The following is a 13,692-nucleotide window of genomic DNA, read 5'->3' on the forward strand; positions in this document are numbered from 1 at the left end:
TTGCTTAGAGGCTCTTTCCAGGAGGTCTGTTAATTGTTTTTATCGTTGGAAGTGTTACTAATTGCTATTTTAGCTAATGCAGCTACAGGTGTCACTCTTTTCCTTTTTGCAAAGTACTAAGTTAAGCCTAAGCCGCTTAAAACACAGTCACTAGCTGCCATATGCATTGCTAATTTTAACAAGTTTGCTAATAGCCTCTTAGACAGGGTGACAAGCAGACCTAAAACAAAGCACCTAAGAAAAAAATTCCTCCTTGCAGAGTTAGTTTGGCAAGTCCATATTTGAACACAGCTGGTCAGATTAGGCATTGCAAATCAATCGAGCTGCAAATATACTCCCTTTCCTGCTCATGAATCATTTTATAGATCAATCCTATAGGTGTCTATCTGAAATATTTAGGAAGAAAGGCAACAGGAAGATCTTACAGGCCTCTATTTACACTATTTGCTGCTATTATTTGAAGTATCTGAGGGTTAGCAAACTGCTGAGAACGTGGACCTGGCTTTGGACCCACCAAACGGGGCACAGCTAGCTGAGAAACTTGTGTTTTATGTCTCCTTCCCATCTATCATTCCTTGTTCTGCTGGACTGCTTAGCTCAAAATCGCAGGCTTTGATTAGCCGCTCGACTTGGGAGCCTGCTCCAGTCCCTCCAGCTCGCGCCGGCGCTGCTGAACTGAGAAGGGCGTCGGAGCGGGTCCGCGGCGTCCGAGCTCCGAACTGCCCCGGGAACGCCGCTGCTCCGGCAGCGCAAGGGCGGGCGGCTCTGCGCCTCGGCTCAGTACTCGGCTGGGTAAAACGAGTCCGCTCGTGTCTGGGCTGGGGAGCCGATAACAGCCTTGCGCTTTTGCAGCCTCTGTTTCCACTTTGTGGCTGCATCTGCCCTGGAGGAATGACTATTGTTCCTCCTCCGGCTTGCAATGACCAACTTTTGGCATCAGCTAACGCAGGACAAAGAATGAATTAAGCTGGCCAGAGAAGGGAATTTTCTATGGGAAATTCTGTTATTTGGACATTTGATTTTATCCAAAATTATGGTGAGGAACTGAGTCATTGAATAGTTTCATAAGATTTGAACTCAGAAGTAGCTAAATGAGCCATTCTGAAATGCCAGAGTGAAATACTAATTTGAAACCTTCCATTTCACAATAGCACGCTAGCAGTACAGTTTAGTGAAAGCCGTACCCTCCAGCCAAAACAATTTCAGAGGAAAACGTTTCAACCAACTTTAATACTGAATATACGAGAGCTAAACAAGAAATAACGAACCCATTTGCTTATGGCCACGTGTGCTGTTCTGCATCTGAAGAGCAGCCGTGTCCCGGCTCTCTCCCCTCAAGTCCTGCTTAGAAAAAGTAAGTAAGTTGCAAGGAAATACGGGCGGATGCTATCAAAGTAAACGCAATCTGAAATTCAAATGAGTATTAATGAATTTCCACAGCTGTGAACGGCTGTGTCATTTTAAATCAGTTCTCGTTGCAAAGTTAATCTGTATCGATCAGGAGCGTCTGAACCTGGAGGTTAACAGCAGCCAGTGACCCCGGGCAGCCCCGCGCTTGCCTGCACGCGGCCGCGGGCTCAGGTACGCTCTGGTGGCTTTACACGTCTTGGTGCGTTTGGAAAACACCAGCACCACCACCGCTCTTCTGCAATGAATAAGCAAACAGGCTCATTACGGGAGCAGATAGGCTCTAGCCTGTCCCTGTTTTCCCGTGTCTATGATTCCAGCTTATTTGTGAAGGGACGGGGAAAGCAGTGGAAGGAAACGCGGGCCGGGAGGGATCCGCGTGCCGAGTAGGGTTGGTCGTCTGGTAGAAAGCTAGCCCAGCGGAGAAACACGTATTTAAAACGCTCAGCCGAAAGCTCAGGCGCGCGTACCGCTCAGGGAAGGGTAACGAGGCGCGTAGTGCCCGGGTTGCAGCGCGCTCCTCTGTCCTTTCCGGCTCAGGCTCAGGCTTTCTCCCGGCTCCCCCAGGTGGCTGCTTCTTGCGCCCTGCCCCGCGCCCCTCGCGGCGGGCCAGACGCGGCCCCGTCAAGCGCTGCCTCATCGCTTAAATAAATACAAATCGTTTTTTAACATTTATTTTGATTGATTTATTTAAAGTTATTACAGCAAGGAAGCCAACAAGGCCGCCGGCTGAGCTTTTGGACCCCGTGCAGGGGCGCGGGCCGGCGACCGCTTCCGTCCCGGCGAGCGCGCCCGGCTGCTCCGCAGCAAACGCTACTGGGCGCGTCTGTCGTTTCTGCTCTCCGAGGCTCCGTTTGCTTTCTGCGCGCTCGCGGGCCGAAGAAAGGAGCAGGAGAGGGCGAAGCACCCCGCGGCCTGCGCCGCCCTCACGGCCCCGGCCGCACAGGGCACCGCAGCCGGGGCCCCCGCCGGAGCCGGCTTGCGAGCCCGTTGCTGGCCCTGCACCCGCAGTCGCAGCAGCAGAGCGAGCCTTTTTTTTCCTTTTTGGGGTAAAAAGACAAATTTAACAAAAACGGTAGCAGGTTTAGCAAAACTCCATAATTTGCAACAGGAAGCGCTTCTGTTAGCTCTCCTGCTCGCTGCCCGGCGCGAAGCACGCCCGCCGCCTCGAAGGGCCGCGCTCGGCGCCGCCGCGCGGCGTCTGTTCGTCTGTCCGTCCGTCGGTCGGCCGCCCGAAAGGCGCGGGCAGGCAGGCGGCGTGGCGCAGGGCCGGGAGGCGGCGCGCCGCGGCCAGGGCCCGTCTTCCGCTCCTGCAGCTCACGGTCGGTGGCGGGGAGATGCAGCACAGGCGTCCCTGAAGCGCCAGCGCGTGGGAAGAGCGAGCGCAGCAACGGCGGGAGGCCGCGCAGAGCAACCGCGCTGCTGCCGGAGCGCGCCCGGCGGTTCGCGGGGCAGACTGCTGCTCCGGCGCAGCGCCCCAGGCCCGCCGGCGTCCGACCGCCTCCGCGCACGGAGCCCAGCAGCTCCCCACAGTGCGGCACAGCACGGCGCAGCATGGTGCAGCACGGCATGGCACGGCACAGTGCAGCACAGCACGGCACGGCACAGCACAGCACACCATGGCACGGTGCAGCACGGCACGGCACGGCACAGCATGGTGCAGCATGGCATGGCACGGCACAGTGCGGCGCAGCACACCATGGCACAGCACAGTACGGCACAGTGCAGCATGGCACGGTGCAGCACGGCACAGCACGGCACAGTGCAGCACGGCTCGGCACAGTGCAGCATGGCACGGCGCAGCACGGCATGGCACGGCACAGTGCAGCATGGCACGGCGCAGCACGGCACAGTGCAGCACGGCACAGCATGGCACGGCATGGCACGGTGCAGTACAGCACGGCACAGTGCAGCACGGCTCGGCACAGTACAGCACGGCACAGTGCAGCACGGCACAGCACGGCACAGCACGGTGCAGTACAGCACGGCACGGCGCAGCACGGCACAGTGCAGCACGGCACAGCACGGTGCAGTACAGCACGGCACAGTGCAGCACGGCTCGGCACAGTACAGCACGGCACGGTGCAGCACGGCATGGCACGGCACAGTGCAGCACGGCACGGCGCAGCACGGCACAGTGCAGCACGGCACAGCACGGCGCAGTACCGCACGGCACGGCGCAGCATGGCACAGCACGGCACAGCACGGTGCAGTACAGCACGGCACGGCACAGCACGGCACAGTGCAGCACGGCACAGCACGGTGCAGTACAGCACGGCACAGTGCAGCACGGCTTGGCACAGTGCAGCACGGCACGGTGCAGCACGGCATGGCACGGCACAGTGCAGCACGGCTTGGCACAGTGCAGCACGGCACAGCGCAGCACGGCACGGCACAGCACGGCACAGCATGGCACGGCACGGCACGGTGCAGCACGGTGCGGTGGGTGCGAGCGCCGCTGGCCGGACGCACTTGCTGCACCGCATGTTCTTTCATCCTGCCATTGACCCTGCGGCCGCTCAAGCACCAAGGACGTTTCCTTGCGCCTCCTGGCCCGTGGGGTGGAGAGCTGCCGGCCGGCTGCCGGGGCAGGAGCTGACGCGGTCACGCACGCCGCGCAGGCGACGACGCTCCCGCAGGCGCTGGGCAGGCAGGAGGCGGCGCGGGAAGCCCGGGACAATCACAGACAGCCCCCCAAAGCGGGACCCCGGCGCCTCCGCCCGGCTGCCGGCGCCACCTCTGCGCAGCCGCTCGGCAGCGCCACGGAGCCAGCGCCGCCCGCCGCCTTTCAGCAGCCGCCCAGGAACGTGCACTGCGGAGTTAAAGGGCTGCTGGCGAGGCAGCTGCTGAGCAGCGCTCCTTAACCTCCCCAGCGAGAAACGAGATCTGCGTTTTTTCCAGGGTGGAATGCATCGGATTAAAAAAATATATATACGTTTTTAACACCGTAATTATTCACAGCTGTGCTGACGCCTCCGTCCTGAGCACGGCTGTGGGCCCGAGCCCTCGGGCTTATATGTTATATATATTATATATTATATATTTATATTTATATTTATTACATATTATATAAGCCCCCCGGGTTATGGATCCCATACAGATACAGCTACACGGATGTACGCAGAGAGGGCAATATTGCACCCTCTGCGCCCGGACCCGCGGCAGCTGCGTTGCGAGGCTTTGGGCCGTCGCGGCACCCCGCTGCGGCTGAGACCTGCAGGCGCCGGGGGCAGCCGTGCCGCGTGGGGCGCTGGGGCAGCTCCGGCCCCCTCCCGCCGCGCCGCCGGCCGCCGCAGAGGGACGGCGCGCGAATCGCTGAGCTGCCGCTGCTTTCCCGCTCGCCAGCGGCGAGGGCCAGCGGACCGCTTTTTAGGGAGTTTGTTTTGGTCCTTGCTACTTCCAGTCCCGTCTAGAACGGTATTTGCCTGGTTTGCGTCTCTCTTGGACGCGCGTTGCCGCTGCCCGACTGGCCCCGGGGAGGGGGAGCAAGGAGGGGTGCGAGCGGCCGGGCCGCGGGTGCTCCCGAGCGGCGGCGGCGGCGGCGGTGCTGCGCCCAGATGCGTTCCCGTCTGTCCTCCACCGCAGATAAGGCCGAAGCAGCAACTTCCTGGTAAGTCTGATTCTCTCTTTGCCGTCCCAGCTGTGCCGGCCGGCGCGCGAGCCCAGCCCGCGGCAGAGCCACCGCGCTGCCAGAGCCGAGTCGGGGCACCCCGGCGCTGCCCTCTTGCTCGCACATGTGGTGCTGAGCGCGGAGGACCGCGGCAGGGGCACGGGGCTGCTACCGTCACCGACAAGTTAGCGACAAAGGGCCTCGCTGCGGGGCTGGGTTGGCGTTGCTCTTCAGGGGGATTTATATCCAGCCTTTCCTTTCCTTTTTCCTTAAAGCAACATGTTCCGTCACCAAAAGAAGCGTAGGAACAACAGACAGCGTAAAGCCAAGTTAATCCGTCTACAATGAAAAAACAGACGTCGCGGAGCGTGCCGGGAGGGTTTCGGGCACAGCTGTGGACAATTCTGCACCGCTTTTCCATGTAACTCGTCGGGAGTTAGCGCCTACAAGCCAGACGCAACTTAGGTTGCACAAATTTCCAGCTCCCCTTTTACGTGCTCGGCCCAAACCGACAGCTGACAGCGCAGACACGTCATGCGTCACATGGCGGCCGGCCGGCCGCTGCTGCCCGCCGGCTCTGCCGCGCCGAGGCCCCGGCTCGGTTCCCGCGCCCTGGCTGGACTCGGCAACCTGTGCGGCAGCTCCAGAAACGTTTTCGTAGTTTTCCTAAGGCTTGTTACGTTTAAAAAATCTTCATTTCCCAAAACCTCGTAGCCTTTGCCCCTGAGCAAGCCCCGAGGCAGCAGCGGCGAGCGCGAACCCTGGGCGGTGGGAGCCGCGCGAAGGGCGCAGCGTCCCCTCCCGGGCCGGCCGAAGCGGGCCGCTTCTCGCGGGGCCGGGGCGGCCGCCGCCGCCGCAGGCGGGATGAAACACGCGGGAGCCTTTCGGTTCTTCTCTCTGCCTCCCTCCTCCTGCTGCTGCCGTTTGCAAAAATAAAAAAAAGACGGCTGCGGCGTGCTGGAGCCAGCAGGGGCTCTGCACGCCCGCAGTTTCGGCGACGGATCCGCCGGGACCAGTCCGCCGCGGGGGCGCGGGCTCGGGGCGGCGCTGCCCGCAGCCGGCTCCCGTCGACTCGGCGTTGAGTTTTACAGCCGTTCGTAGCTCTCGCGTGTCAACCTCTCCCTGCTTCGGCTGCTCTCGCGCTCCGTCCTGACGCTGGGGAGATGGAAAAAAATAATCAGCTTAAAAAAGCCCCCAGGGCCGCGTGTTACTGACCACAGCGCGAGCGAACGCAGACCCAGGGGAAACTATTTCTAGCAGAGACAAAGGGGGTAAAGGCTCCGCTAAACGAGAGGAAGTGGAAAAACAGAGTTCACCCACAGACCTTGAAGATTTTGCCCCTGCCTCAACTTTGGGGGGGTCTTTTTAGCTCCAGGCGGCTGCTGCAGGGCTGCACGCCGGGACAGGGATGGGGACGGGGACAGGGATGGGGATGTGGACAGGGCTGGGAATAGGGACAGGGATGGGGACAGGGATGGGGATGCAGACAGGGATGGGGACGGGGACGGGGACAGGGACCAGGGGCTGGCGCTTGCCGGAGGAGCGTCCCCACGGCTGTGCCCAGGCCGCGGGGGCTGCAGGAACGGGTTGGAGCCCCCTCAGCATCTTGCTCTTGGGCGCTGATGGAGCATTTCGTGGTGTCAGCTGCTGGGATTTTTTTTTTCTCTTCCCTAAAAATGTGATGGGACAAGAAAACGACTTCCTGCCCCAGCCTGCCTGCATTCCTGGTGTTGGACTCAGCGGCAGAGGGCTTTCGATCCACCTGCAGCAAGGACTGAAGAGCTTTGGGCACTGCTTGGACAGGCTTTAGCAGGCAAAAAGAGATTTAGTCCGAAAGTAAAACAGACAGAGCACAGATCTGCGTTGCATTAACTTCGATCAGTCCTAAACGCTTCAAGATGACTCAGTCCGTCCGTGTTTTCCAGCTGGAAGAGGCGCGCAGCGAACGTCTCGCTGGGGGATTTCCCGTAGCCTCCGCGGCGCGAGGTTGCGCGAGGCAGCGGGGCTCCCCGCGCCGGTAGCTGCTGTTTGCGCCGGAGCAGGCCGGCGCAGCGGGGCCCAGGGCAGGATGCTCGGCGCTCCGCTCGCATCCCCGGGTATCCCCAATGCAGCCAGCCAGGCTTTACAAGAACCTGCCCGCAGTGCCGACCTTGAGCAGCTATTCTTTCAGTTCCCACAGGTTTATCATGTTTTTACAGGAGCCCCTTGCAGCTAACGCAGTCGTAACGGAAAGCAGCCCTCCGGCGCGCTCCTTTCCTTAGCCCGTCTGAAACCGGCGGGAGGCTGCGCGCGTCCGACGGTCAATCCCCGACCCTCAGGAACAGGGAGCAACGTTGGGTTAATTCTTTCCCGTAGATTTGCTAATTTGATGTTTCTTTTCCGCAGACATCAAAGCCGAAGCATCCAGAAGAGAGCTTCCTGGTCAGCAGAAAGAAAAAGGAAACCGCCGATTTAGTGGAAAGGATGTAGGCATACCAAGGGGAAACGTTTCCGTATGCTTTTTATAGCTGTGAAAAACAACTTTAAAGAGTGAGTTCCCCCAAAATCTGTTTTTTATTGCAATGACTATTGCAAAGCTTTGGGATCCTACCGCGTAGGTACCTTGTTCTCCGGATCCATAAATAAAAACATCGGTAGGACATGAGGGATTGGAGCATCTTTTTGTCGTTGGAAACATTTTACTTGATTTACTGAAAGGAGGGGGAGGAAGCGAGGCAGAAAGAGAGCGAGCGTTAGCCAGGAGAGCAAAGCAAAGCCCGAGGTGTGCGCTGAGCCGGTCCTGCGATTCCTGGGTCGCCAGCGAGCTGGTCCACGTCACCGCGGCCGGACGGCTCTCCACCGCCGCCACTGCCCTCCGCAGCGCCCGCGGGCGGAGCGCAGCCTCCTGCTCGTCCTCCCCTCTTAGCACGCCCCGGTTCGGAAGCAGAATTGCCCACTTTTTGGAAAAACGGCGGCGTTGTGCAGGGCAAAGGGCGGCGGACAAACCTGGCTGGGGCAGGGCCTCGAGGGGCAAGCGCTCGCGGCCCCCGGCCCGCCCCGGCGGACGGGCAGCTGCCCCGCGGACACTTCAGCCTTTGCCCGTTCTGGGAAGTCACTCCCTAAACATTCAGTCCCTTTGACCCAGGAAAGGCTGGCAGAGAAGAGTTTTAGAGCCGGTCTCTCGACTCAGGAACGGCAGCCGGCCCCCGTCCCCTCTTTACCTTGCTGTGGTCTCGCTTGGGTCCAGGCGCCAAGACCCCTCTGTGTTTCTGCGGCGCCGAGGAGCCGAAGGAGAGGGGCCCTGCCCGGCGCGCGAAACCCTCGCCTGCGACCCGGGCCAAACTCCCTGGCGGGGGGTTTATTTCCTGTAGGTAGACGTCCTCACGTGTCGCCGAGCCGAGCGCCGGGGCCCGACGCGCCTGCGGCAAGTTACCGCCCGAGCCGAAGAGCAAAGCAGACGAAATTGCCGCTTGCTTCAGGGGGCTCCGGCTTTGGGGGCTCCCTGGGGCTTGGCCCGAGCGGTGGGAGGCGCGAGACCCTTCCTCCGGCCGCCGCCGCGGGGGCTTTACGGGGCCGGAGGTGCCGCTGGCAGCGGCAGGAGGCCAGGCCAGGCGGCGCGGCGCGGCGGGGCTCAGCAGCGCAGCGTCCCGGGACACGCAGGCCACGAAACCCGCCGCAAGTCAACCCTGGCGGCTGAAAGGGCACAGCACACCCAAACCCTTCCGCAGCTGCCACCCGCGCCGGGCCCAGGGGCGCGAGCCCGCGTCTCCGCAGCTCTCCGCTAGCTGGGGCGCAGCCGCAGCCCGCCGCGCCGGCGAACCCCGGCAGGCCCAGCCGCAACGCCCGCCCGCCCGGCTTTACCTGGGCAAAAAGTACCAGCGTGACTGCAAAACACCCCCGAAGTCGCTGGTTTGCTGGGAGGAGGAGGACTGTCGGCTTTTTAGCTGCTGCTGCGCTCCCCGAGCGCTCGCGCCCGCTCCTCCTCCTGCCCGGCGCTGGGAAGCGGGTTGGCGCAGGAATAGCGATAGCTCCCCTCTTCTCGGTTGAATCCGTGTTCGCTTTTATCCTGCTTGAAAGGAGGACTGCTTTATTTGGGAAACAAAGGGAACCGCTGCCAAGCAAGACGAGAGGCAAGGACAGAAAGGAAACGAAAGACAAGAACCCCCGCTAAGGCTAAGGCTGACCCCGTAACCCTCAGACGCAGGCCCTGCGCGCCAGGAGCCACTCTTCCGTGGCAGTCTGAAAAACCACAGGCAACGGTGCAATTTTCCGGAGGAAAGTAACCGGGCAAAACTTTGGAAATCCCTGTGCGTCCGGCCCCGCGGCCCCTCTCCTAGAGCAGCCCAGACACCCGGGCGCTGGCGCCGCTCGGAAAGCACGCGCTCCCCAGCGACGCCTTCCCAGCGTCTCGTCGCCCTAAGGGCCCCTAAGGGCCGTAACGGCACGCGACGTAACGCATGCGTAAAGGCACACAGCGCGGGTGCGCGGGAACGCGCGGTCCTCCCGGAGGCGGTGCTGCTGCCGGCGGGGCGGCCGCGAGGCTGGGCATCCTCTCCCCGCGAAGGCTTAGCTCCCCTCGCGCCGATCCCCTCTCTGCTACCTGATTAAAAAAAAGACAAGAAACGCCACATGCATGTGTGCAAGCGCAGGCAAGCTCGGAGGCAGGCGGCATCCTGGTGCATCAGCAACGGCCTTTTTACTTCGGAAAAGTCAGCGAGACCCCTCTGCGTAGCGCGGTCTCCTAATAATCCGGCGTTCAACCCCCTCGAGGTGCTAGGCGCTCGTCACAGAAAACAGACCCGTCTGCAGCCGGAGGGAAATAGCACTGAGCGATTCGGGAAGGTCCAACGAAGAATCGCTGCGCAGCGCCTGGCATCCTACTCTCCCGCGGCCACCGCGGGAAACTCCCGATCTCTCGCCGGCTGCTCAGCAAAGGGAGAGCAAGAGCCGCGAGGAGCCCTCAGGAGCGCCGGAAAAGGGAGCCCGAGCTCAGCTGCCACCGCCGCCGCCGCCGCGCAAGAAGAGACGGAGGCGACAGGGGACTCGTCCTTGAGCTTCACGCCGGCGGCTCGGCCGGACCCCGCGGCAGCGAGCAGCTCCGGGGCCCCGCGCTCCCCGGAGGCGCCGCACCGCAGTCCGAAGGAGGTGCAAATACGTGGCGCCCGCGAGCCCCCGGGGGAGCCGGAAAGAGCAGGTCTGCAAGAGCCCCACGGCGCCTGCCAGACCTCTTCGCGCCTTTTGTGTTTACTTTTCTCAGCCTCTTAAAAGAAGCCGGTTGTAGAGGGACTTTTAAGGAAGGTCTTTTCCCCCAAGGAGCTGCGCGCATCGCTGCGACCCCGTCTGGCCTCCACAAAACCCAGCCAAAAACAGCCAGAGAGAACCAAAATCTAGCAGTCCTGCCTAAAATAATCACACAATGAGAGAAGCAAGCAACAATAAACATATAATTCCTGCTTCAGAGCCTCAGCCCTGGGAAAGGAGCAGCCAGCAACGGCCCGGGAGAGTCGCGCCGGGGCCGTCGCAGCTCGCGCCCCGCTGCTCTCGGCGCCAGCGCCCCCCAAGCCCGCTCGCACCCGGCCGCGGCAGGGACTCGCCACCTCGCTACGCGCTGTCCCTCCGGGAAGGAAACGCGTCACGTTCCCATTTCTCGGTGTTGCACCCCCAAAAACAAGCCTGGCCCTTTTTTAAGGGGCCGGACAGAACGAAACTCACATCTCTCCTGGCCTCGTGCTTCCTCAGAGCAGAAAAGCAGAGACAGGATGCACGGCGGCTCCTCCTCCGGGAACCTCGTCCCACCGCACCCGCGCGTGGCAGCAGTTTCCATCACCTCCTAAGGCCTCTTCCGAGGGGCTGGCCCTGAGCAACTCACTTCCAACGGTCGCACTGATTTGCTCTTCTGCCTTGAAGCTGCTGTTTTTATTGCACCAGACGTCCTGAACTGATGCTGACTTGCCACTTTCCCCTCTTCGCCTGCAGCAAAACGCGGCCGGGGGCTCGCTGGCCGGGGCCGCGCGGGCCCGCACCGCTCCGCGGCAGGCACCCGGCACGCCGCTGCTGCGGGTGCTCGCGCCAGCCGGGTCTGCAGCCCTCTGTTTACCCTAACTGCAAATAACAGCGATAAGGTTATCACTATGACTTGCAATTAAGTTAGCAAGACCTAATAAGTGCAGTTAAAAAGCCCAAACAAAATGCCTCGAATCCCACGTTTCTGACAGATAAACAATTCATTTCACTCCATTAAACAGAAGATCTGAATTACCGGAATCACAGGCTCCCAGTTCTGCCCTGGCTTTTAAGCTCTGCTACAGAAAATATTTACTGACATCAACGGCACTTTCTTCTTTTTCTTTCTGCAGCAGCGCATTAGTGATTTGATTACGCAGTGCTGTGCCTTAAGTCAGTCGAGTGAGACGCGCAGTAAGGTTCAGCTGTAGACAGTAACGTAATTTCTGCCACACTGCGGAACTGCTTTCAAATCTCATAGAGACAAGTAATGCATTACATCAAAATAAACAGTAAGATATCCCTTACAAGCGGCAGCGGCCGAGCTACCTCCTCGGTGTGCAAGCCGTAGGGCTCCGCAGCAGCCGCTTTTGATCGCCCGACTAACACGAACCGCTAGCTTCTCTGTAGGTCTTTTTTAAGCTTCCCTTAGTAGTTGTTTGGGTGAAAACCAGAAAAGATATTAAACTCTTAGGAGGATTTTATAAAGGCAGTTATGAACAAACACAGTTAAGTGGACTCTCTGTTTATAGGATAATAAAACCTAGCCATTACATCGGAGCATCACAAACCATGAACCCAGTTCTGCAGGGAAATGAAGAAAAATGGAGTTTTGCTCTGCAACTCAGTGCGCTTTGTGGCAGTGGGGTTGAGGCTCTCCATTTTCTTTGCTTGCTAGATCAGAAAACCAAGGCCTGGGGTGGCTAGGCAGCTGGCAGCGGCTGCACACCTCCATAAACCCTGCAAGAACATTACTCAGGGTTAACCTAGGAGCAATGCACTGAGGCTGCAATACGATTTTGCATTACTCATACAGTTTAAGACTTGACTTTAGCAGAAGAATAGGTCTGCAAAATCCACAAAACCCCCCAAACCAAAAGTCCTTCAGGACAGCTTAAGACAGACAGAAGACTCTCGCGCTGCTAAGGCTATCGAGACAAGGAACAACCTCTTGGAATTAGCCCGAGAGCGACAAACACCGCTCTCGCCAACGCAGCAGCGTACACCACAGAAGAACGGAGAAAAGGACTCAGAATTATTTGCTTTCCTAGTATTATCAGCTGGACCTTTTCCTCCCTGAACTCCTCTGGAAAGGCTGCGATCTGAACGCCTTCAGCACCTCGTGGTCCTCAGCGGTGCTGCGAAGAGAGCACCGTGCTGGCTTCTCACTGACGACGAAGCCGCAACTCAAAGCAACGCTTTGGAGCTTTATTTTCTGTCCCAGAAATCACAGTACGGCAAGTGTGGCCTGTCCCCGCTGCGGCGCTTCTCTGGCACTGCTTCCTCCCACTGCACAGCTAAAAGCTCAGCCTTATTTCCCGGCCAGGGAAGACCTGAAGAGCACCAACAGGGCTTTTGCGCTTAGTGACAGTTCCTCAGTTTTTCCTCAGCTCCAGAAATGAAAGAAATTAAAAAGAAATCTACTTTTTTATGAAGTATGAAGAAAAAGACCAGGCATTGAAAGACAAGAAGGGACTGGCTTTCTCCACAAGGAGGATGTAGATCCCAGGACTGAAGGCGAGCAAGAATGAGGAGCTGTAGAAGGGAGAGAGGGAGAAGACAAGGCTGCCACTGACCCTACATCACAAATGTTCATCGCAGGAGGTCTCTGCACCATACCTGTATTTCTGGTGTTGACCGCTCTTGGATTTGAAAGCCATGTGCGCTCCTGAAAAAGGCTTGTGTCTTTTAAAAAATTATTTTCCCTAAAATTCCCTTAAAGGAATTAAGTGAATTTCTCAAGTTTTTAAAGGAATTAAGTGAATTTCTCAAGATTCTTAAGGTTTGTCAGCTAGTCTCTAAAATGCTTAGTCCAAGTTAGCACATGAGCGTTTCTGCATTCGTTGCTTCAACAGCAAAAAACCTAGGTATGTGCAACATCTTGTGCACCGATCCTGTACTGAATTTCAATTCTTAGTGCTCCTGCCAGTGCTGAGCAGGTGCTTGCACCAGCGCTCTGCACAGGAACGCGTACCCACCGGCTTCCTGACGAGGCTTTTGGAGGCTCCAGCACTGCCACCAGGCTGACCTCAGCCACGTTGCTTCCTCTGAGGCCTCACCGGTAGATTAGGGATCGTGAACCCGACCTTTCTCGTATCACATCCAAAAGCCACTGAGTCAGGTGGAACCAACGGTGAAGGTCAATCTGTATCTTGGACTTTGGTCCTGCTCTGGCCTCTCCATCGCTCTGTTCACAATCCTGTTTCGCTCAGGCATGTTTCTCTGCAGACCTCCCAAACCCACCCAGTGCCCTCAGGTGCTCCCGAGGCCAGTTTCTCTTAGGCAAACCACCTTAGATTTGTGAAGTTTCGGAAAGATTTGTGTCTCTGCCTGTTCCACAAGCAGGGATCCTCCTTGCCGGTCACTCTGCTCAGAGAAAGCTCTGGTTTCCCTGACAGCACGCCACCACCGCTGCTCTCGGTGCCACCAAGCATCACCCTCGGCTCCGCAGAGCACAGCACGAGGGAGGATCA

The 13,692-nt window shown here is 58.9% G+C and overlaps 1 protein-coding gene across 1 annotated transcript in view; it reads right to left on the reverse strand.

Moving 5' to 3' along the window:
• Positions 1 to 7,314: 7,314 nt before the first annotated feature.
• PWWP2B (PWWP domain containing 2B) overlaps positions 7,315 to 13,692 on the reverse strand; it is a 44,605-nt gene continuing 38,227 nt past the window's right edge. Inside the window, exon 4 of the mRNA XM_068951331.1 lies at positions 7,315 to 7,435. The gene's annotated coding sequence lies outside the window, so the exon portion shown is untranslated. The remainder of the gene's footprint in view (positions 7,436 to 13,692) is intronic.

The sequence above is a fragment of the Struthio camelus genome, chromosome 7 (assembly GCF_040807025.1).
Source record: "Struthio camelus isolate bStrCam1 chromosome 7, bStrCam1.hap1, whole genome shotgun sequence".
Taxonomy (NCBI): Eukaryota; Metazoa; Chordata; class Aves; order Struthioniformes; family Struthionidae; genus Struthio; species Struthio camelus.